The sequence below is a fragment of the Zosterops lateralis genome, assembly GCF_965231275.1.
Source record: "Zosterops lateralis genome assembly, chromosome: 2".
Taxonomy (NCBI): domain Eukaryota; kingdom Metazoa; phylum Chordata; class Aves; order Passeriformes; family Zosteropidae; genus Zosterops; species Zosterops lateralis.
The window spans coordinates 98,358,943-98,366,280 of NC_139763.1; positions in this window are offsets into that span (position 1 = coordinate 98,358,943).

Below are 7,338 nucleotides of genomic sequence, written 5' to 3' on the forward strand. Positions count from 1 at the left end.
CAGCTATTTAGTTTTTCTGCTAAAAAGGAATCCCTCTTTCAATGCAAACCTGTTTGATTTCACTCAGATATATTCTACAATATAAGAATAAAATAATTATAGAATTATATGGAATATAATAATAGAGCAGTAATTATAAGTTATATAACAAAGATTATATTAAAAGAGAGCAACTACAAATCCAGAACAATGCTTCCCTCATATCAAACTCACATCATCCTGATCCATTCTCCCTCCTGCCCCTTGAGATTCTCACCAGTTAAGTGACTGAATGGGCACATCTCTGATGTCAGTTTGTTTTCTCCAGGGCTAGCAAGCTGCTACAAATTCAGGTTGTGCAGTAAGTGTTCAATAATGTCTACACACCAGATCAAGAGTTTTCATTAATATCTGCATCTGTCACAAGAAAAGCTATTCTACCATGGGCAACAGAATGCATTCAAAAGGAAGAACATATAATTGAATCTAAATTCAGGAAATGAAATTAATTAAAGGCTCGAATAAAACCCTCATATAGACAAAATATTTTCACAAATTCGATTTTGTTCATGTTGATATAAAAGCTTTCTCTAGTTTTATTACTCCAAATATAGAAAGATAACACTCATTTCCATGAATTTAGGGAAGTAAATACAAACACAACTGGCCAAAGTGAGTGCACTTACTAAACAGAAAGAAAGAGGATATGGAAATCAGCTCAGACTGACTTTCTGATAAAATTAAAACTAGCAAAATTAGCAGTGTGTGGAATACTCAGGCTTCTGTCTCTTGTCAAGTGTAGTGTCTATTCTAGTGTCTTTCTACCCCCACTCACTATACTTGAAATAATCCACTGTGCAGTGCAGTCTAGGTCTGCTGTTTCTCTTCTGCACAGCACTGTGTACCAGATTTTCCTAATCCAAACCACATCAGGAACAAGAGTGGAAAAGCAGTTTTTTCACTGAAATTTTTACACGTATTTGAGGAAGGGATAAGAAGTACAAGTTTGGCAACAAAGTCATCAGTAGTCAGAAGCTCTTGAGAAAATTGTATTTGTGCACCAACTCCTCTCACTGCCTCTGACTGAAAAATCAATTGTTTGGTCCTTCAAAAAGGGGTGTGGGAGAGAAGGGAAGAGTGAAACCGCCAGTAAATAGGAGCATGACTCACTAAAAGTTACCTTTAATGAAAGCTAAATACTATTCCAAGTGCAAATCTTCAAAAACTAAAAAAGGGAAAAAAAAAAAAAAAAAAAAAAACAAAAAAAAAAAACAAAAAAACCAAAAAAAAAAAAAAAAAAAAAAAAAAAAAAAAAAAAAAAAAAAAAAAACCACAAAACCAACCACACACACACACCAGAATCTGAGGTGGGAATATTGCTGTAATCAAGGATGCAGCCCTTAGACAGGAGCACTGCTCCATCCTAAAGCTCTCTCTACTGCTCTCCCTGGAGCACTTATTCAAATATTTGCTCTTTCCTCATTATGTATATGTTTCTCTGCACTTACATGAGCTAAAAGGTGCTAATAGCTATCACCAAGAAGGGATCTGGGGCTCAAGGCAGTCAGAGCAATCCTTTACAAAGCTGCTACCCTTAGTGATCATCTCTAGCTCTAACAGAGGAAGGCACCAAATCTCTCCATGTAGCTCCAGAGAGGGAGCAGCCTATGGTATTGGGCAGAGGTAAATTCAACAATTAACAAATCCATCTAATTCCAGTTGCAGCAGGATGGAAATGCTGAAAGGAACTTCAACCATTACAGAAGGTGTGCAAAGGGTTGGCATTAAGCAGGTTGCATTTGCTCATGGAGTCTTTAAGGAAGGTCTAATGGCTGAACCATAGCAGCTGAAGCACTAATGCAGCTTCAACATAGCAGCAGGTACCAAGAGACCTTTTTAAACATCTTCATCTCTTCAATCAGTATAATTCAGCTCAGAGAAAAAAGAAAAAAACTTCTGTGGAACTAATTAGGCTGGACAGAATGAGCATCTTCAACTCTAAGACATAGAGTAAACCCAAATAGCTCAGCTTCCTCAATATACATAATGCTGCCTTTATTATAATAATTCCACCTTCAGTACAAAAACATTTGCATAAATTTACATGAGGAAAAGCATTCAACTGCATCTCAAGGTATTATTAACCAATAACCCTCTCAAATGGTGTTTTAATGCACTCAGTTCTTTCATCCGACTAGATCTTGACACAAAATATGAGTGTAATAAGTAATCCAGCATTAAAAGGCATTACTCAGCATTCCTAATAAATCCACTTGAAATATGAGGTGTGGCCATTCATTGCTGGCTGGGCACAGGGCAGAGTCATGAGCAAAGAAACAGTGACCGTGGCTGTGGCAAACACCAAAGGTTACAGAATTTCTAAGGGGGAAAACAGCTTCTGCCTCCACCATCCTGAAAAGAATTTTGGTGTGAAGGTATCACAAATAGCACCCCCATTGTGCTCATCTGTGTGGGGAAGGCTCTAAATTCTGGTTAATGCAGAAACTTATGCATCAGGACAGAGGTAGCGAGAGGGAAACTGTCAGGCACCAAGGAACCGAGACGGAACAAATAATGAAATTAATTACTCAAAAGGCATTAAAGCTGACCCAAAATCGTTAGAAAACAGTCAAAGGAAATTAAATCAGGAATGAGAATTTCCCCTAAAAGAAACTAAATAATATTTCACAGGAAGAAGAAATAAAAGGCTACTTAGGGAAAAAAAAGAACCAAACCATCCTGTCTGCAATGGCAGCTGCTAAATACCCAGAGAGATTTGAAAAGCTGATTAGAACATTCCAAACAAAAAATTGCCAACCTTCCATTCCAAAACAGGAACCATAAGCTGAAACTAACTGAACCAAAAATATTTACGGGAATATTTGAGAGATCGGGACAATTTTGTCCATGAGCTAAATGTCCATGAGCAACTAATGAGCTAAAAATGGGAATGAAAGAACTTTTTACATTAAATACATCACCTTAAGGATTGCAGATTACTGTGGAAGACAGTCAAAGTAGAAGGGTAACCAGACTGCTGTTTAGCAGGTTTACAGCACTTTCTTACCACTTTGGGTTCCACAGAGACACAGCCACGCAAGTCCAGTTTCAGCAGAATCACATGCTGGGCTGTTGACTCAGGGTCTGACTCTCCTCCTTTATATTGAGATAGAACTGATAGAGACTGTAATTCTTATTGATTAATCAACATATTTCTAATAAATATTAGAACAGTTTAATTAACTAATAGACAACGGTTTCCAATATACATTACTTGGCTTACTATTACACACCGCTACAAATCTATCATTTATCAATGCTAAATCCTATTAATTACACATACCTACTACTGAAATACAAGTCACCCTTCCCTCCCCACAGCATTTTGCATTAAGGTGCAAGTTATCCCTCTTGGCTCCGCCCCCCTACACCAGTCCTTTCCAAAGCAGGCCTGGCTGGCAGGTGAGTTGTCCCAAGGGGTCCCTCTGGCATCCTGGTGGCCAGTGGGACAGCTACACCAACATCTGTAAAAGCTCATACTCTTACTTCTGGAAAATCTGCCCTTTTTTGGGTTTTACCTGATTTTTATATTACTTTCCATTTCTCCACTTCTGAACCGTTTTGGTTCCCCGTGTACCCCCTTTCCTCTAGCCACTCCCCTCCCAAATTAATGTTTTTCTGTTCATTGCTTCTCCACTGGTCCCAATGCTGCTACATCTGTACCTAAATTCAGTTCAGTGACAGTAATGAAGCAATCTCAGCTTTACTAATGCAGTTCCCTAACTGGGGGGCACCTGGCAAGACAAACTCCCCTACAGCTGCCTGGTTATTTTTAGCTTACCTGCCCCCTAAGATAAATCATTCAGCCTTGATGGCACTATCTGGATCCAGTTAAGTACAAGCATTTCCCTGTCATCTGCATGAGGAGTGTGCATGTGACAGCAACTTGTCACTCTGTTTCTGTTCACATCATCACCATCCTGCTCTCTCTTAGCTGATGCATTGCAGTGCATTGCCCTTGGTGTGTCCTTCAGACAATCTACAGCTTTCCTGCAGACACATTAGGATCCAAGACCTGGCATTCCAGCAGGACATCTGTTCCCCCACCCAGGTTAACTCCAAGTGATCTGAGAGAGGACAAAATCCATAGAGAATATGCCAAAATGAATTGTTTGTTTAGTGGACAGAGGTAGCCTGACTCTAACATAGGACAGATGTCTTTATTAAAATCCACAGTGCTGCTGAAGTTCAAAGATGTAGAAGAAACATTGCTTTGCTCCCATCTCCTTGCCCCCCAAATAAAGTCGAAGAGACTTGTTAATGATGGTGATGATGATGGCAGCAGAGCAAAGCACTGCTTAGAGACAGCATCCAAAAAGTGTCCCCAGTGCCTAAAGTAACTAGCAGAAACAAATCTTGCTGCTCTGGGCTGACAGCAATGTGCACCCCCCAAGCTGCTGGTGCCTGAGGTAGAGAGAGTTATCATTTTCCAAGGGAATAATTGTCCTGCTCCTCCATATCTGGGGCAGGGGAGCATTTTAGGCACAATGTAAAACACCAGACAGAACTTTAATGGGGGTCTGACTGTAGACAGTTAACTTCATTAGCCACAAAGATCAAGCAATCACCACAGATACCCCCAGATACCGTTCTGATCCCTAATCATTCTTGACAGCAGGTGGAATGTTGTGTGTTGAATCAGGAGTCTGTCTTACCTCACGTCAGAGATCATTTCCTCCCAGTACAGCCTCGGTGCCTGGAGAACACGGCAGCATTAATAGGTTTCATTTCCCCCTACTGATGCTGAACAGCCTATGATTAATCACACTGTCACTGGAACCTATCCTGATGAGAAAAGTAGGCTAAGCATTATTTATATTTCTAAATGTTAGGCATTTACAATATGGTTTTAACAGTCAGTTCTCTGATTTTCTGTGGCATCGGTTTGTATGACTTAACAGCAATGGTTTAGTATGTGAAGATCTGCTGGGGGACCATTTCTTGGAGCTGGCTGAAAGTAGCCAAGCTCAATAAAAAACTACAATAAAAAATTTACAAGAATTATTTTCTCCTTCTAAAATCTGTTCTCAGTAAGAACCCAAACACGATTACCATTCCAGGTCACATCATGTTGGCAGTTTCTCCTTGCACATAATGAGTCCACTCACAAGGTGTGGGTGACATTATCCCAATGCTTTCCAGTAAAAAGGGTCATTTGTCAGAATTGTTCAGAGCTTTTTCAGTGTTGAACTGGACTATTCTGCAAATAAAGCCTTGTACAACAGTGAGTTCAGGGCCCCTCAGCAGGACATCTCCCCTTCCAGCTGGTCACCTCAGGCAAACAACAGCAACCTACTGGTATTTTCCCAACATGCAGATTTTACCTCATTCATTAAAGACAGAGGTTTCCCTACTCCCTTATTATCATTGATATTGTAACTAAATGATTTTGTAGCCTTCTGCCTGGCTGTTTACAAAGTCCTAGTGCATATCCTGTGATACTTAGCAACTGCTCAAAGCCCGGTGTCCTGGTCAGAACCTCATGAGGAAGTCAGACACAATAATTCTATTAACAGTCCCTTATTGAAAGCAGAACATCAGACTCAAGCTAATCTGTTCTGTTGACACAACAAGCTTCGAACTCCTGGCTTTCTCCTTCCTAATCAGAAGTCTAATCAAATTTTACTTGTTAATATGACCTGATTATTAACTGGCCCAGAAAGGAAACATTTTTCTCCCTTAGTTATGCAAGCCAGGACCCTCCTGGGCTCACTGACTAAATCCAGACACTGGCAAGTGGTGGTACAGACCTACCATGTTGTTTTGCTGGGCTGGGGCTTTCTGAAATAAAGGGCAAAACCAGCCATGAAAGAGGGAAAAGCCCAGCAAACCTCACACTTGTGGAAAGAAAGGCAAGGGCACCTCCACAGGTGGCAGGGACAAGGAGGAAACCTTGTAGAGAGAGGCTCTGGTGGGAAGATGGGAGGGAATGGCTCATCGGACACATCAGTGAGCCAAGGGATGCAGGTGACAAAGAGCAGAGGAGGGGAAGGAAATGCGCTTCAGAAAATAAAGGAGCAATCTGAGATTGCTGAAGCAGGAAACGACAGGAGAGAGAGCTTAGAAAGCAAAGAGCAGACTAAACATGCAAATTCTGACTAGGAATAAAATAGAGGCTGGTGGTAGAGGAAACAGTACAGGACAGCACAAGCAGCTGAGCAAACAGCAGCAAACCATCAGCATCGCTGTGAAACACAACTGAGAAAGGATATGCTGCTCTGCAAAGGTCAGACAAGGAATCATGACTCAGGAGGAGAGAAAAACCTTGCTTGGAGTCTGGGGGAGATGACAGGAGATTAACATCTCAACACTTCATCTTGTTTTGTACAACCACTAAATAAATAAATATTCTGCACTGAAAATATACACTCGATTTGTGTATGCAAGCATTATATATTATATCAAAAACATTGTAAGGTGAAACACGACAATAAAAAGAAAATTGAGGGGGAAGCATTAAACAGAGGGGAAAAAAATTGCCTGGTGAATTCTACTCTGTGCTTCTGTTTCCATTGGCAAGCATTCAGAATGGATGAGGTGAGTTTCTGGCTCTCCTGCTGGGACAATGCTACTGCTTGGAGACTGGGGAGGGAGGGGAAGAGCTTCCACCATTTCTGAAAAATGCACACCTCTTTAGAGCACAATCACTCAAAAGGGGAGCAATTGACTAAAAAGAGCTAAATGATAACATGCCCTCTCCACCACTCCACCACATAGCAGCAAAGGTAAGCTCTCAATACAAATTACTTGATTTTTTTTTTTTTTTTTTTGCAAGGAGAATGAGTAGCCACATGAGAAATCCATGTGACGATAGGTGGATGTCACCATGCATAGTTCAGGGAAACAAAGTATTTAAAAGAATTCTAATTACTGCAAATCTTAGTGGATTTAAAGCATTTGGGGGTCATCCATCAAAATTAAAGCATACTGTGATTAGAGAACCATATTAGGATGGGATACATTTTGCATTACAAGGGAGCTTTCCAAATTAAAGCCAACATGCAGGGAAAAATGTGATTCCTTTGAGCTTTCACTAAAATTTAGACAACTTGTAATTAATATGCATACAGGATGACTTGTAACTTGGTGGGTCATGTGCCTTTTTAAAACTTGATAATTTTAATGCCATCTTTATTAATATGATTAATGCAAGCCAGTTTGTCTGATGAGAAGGAACAGAAACAAATCAAAGTTAGCTGTCTGCTTCATTTAAACTCAGATTGGTAAGAATATACACTGCTCCTTGGCCTGAGATATCAAATAGAAAGAAGAAGAAAAAAAAAAGCCTTACAGAAATGG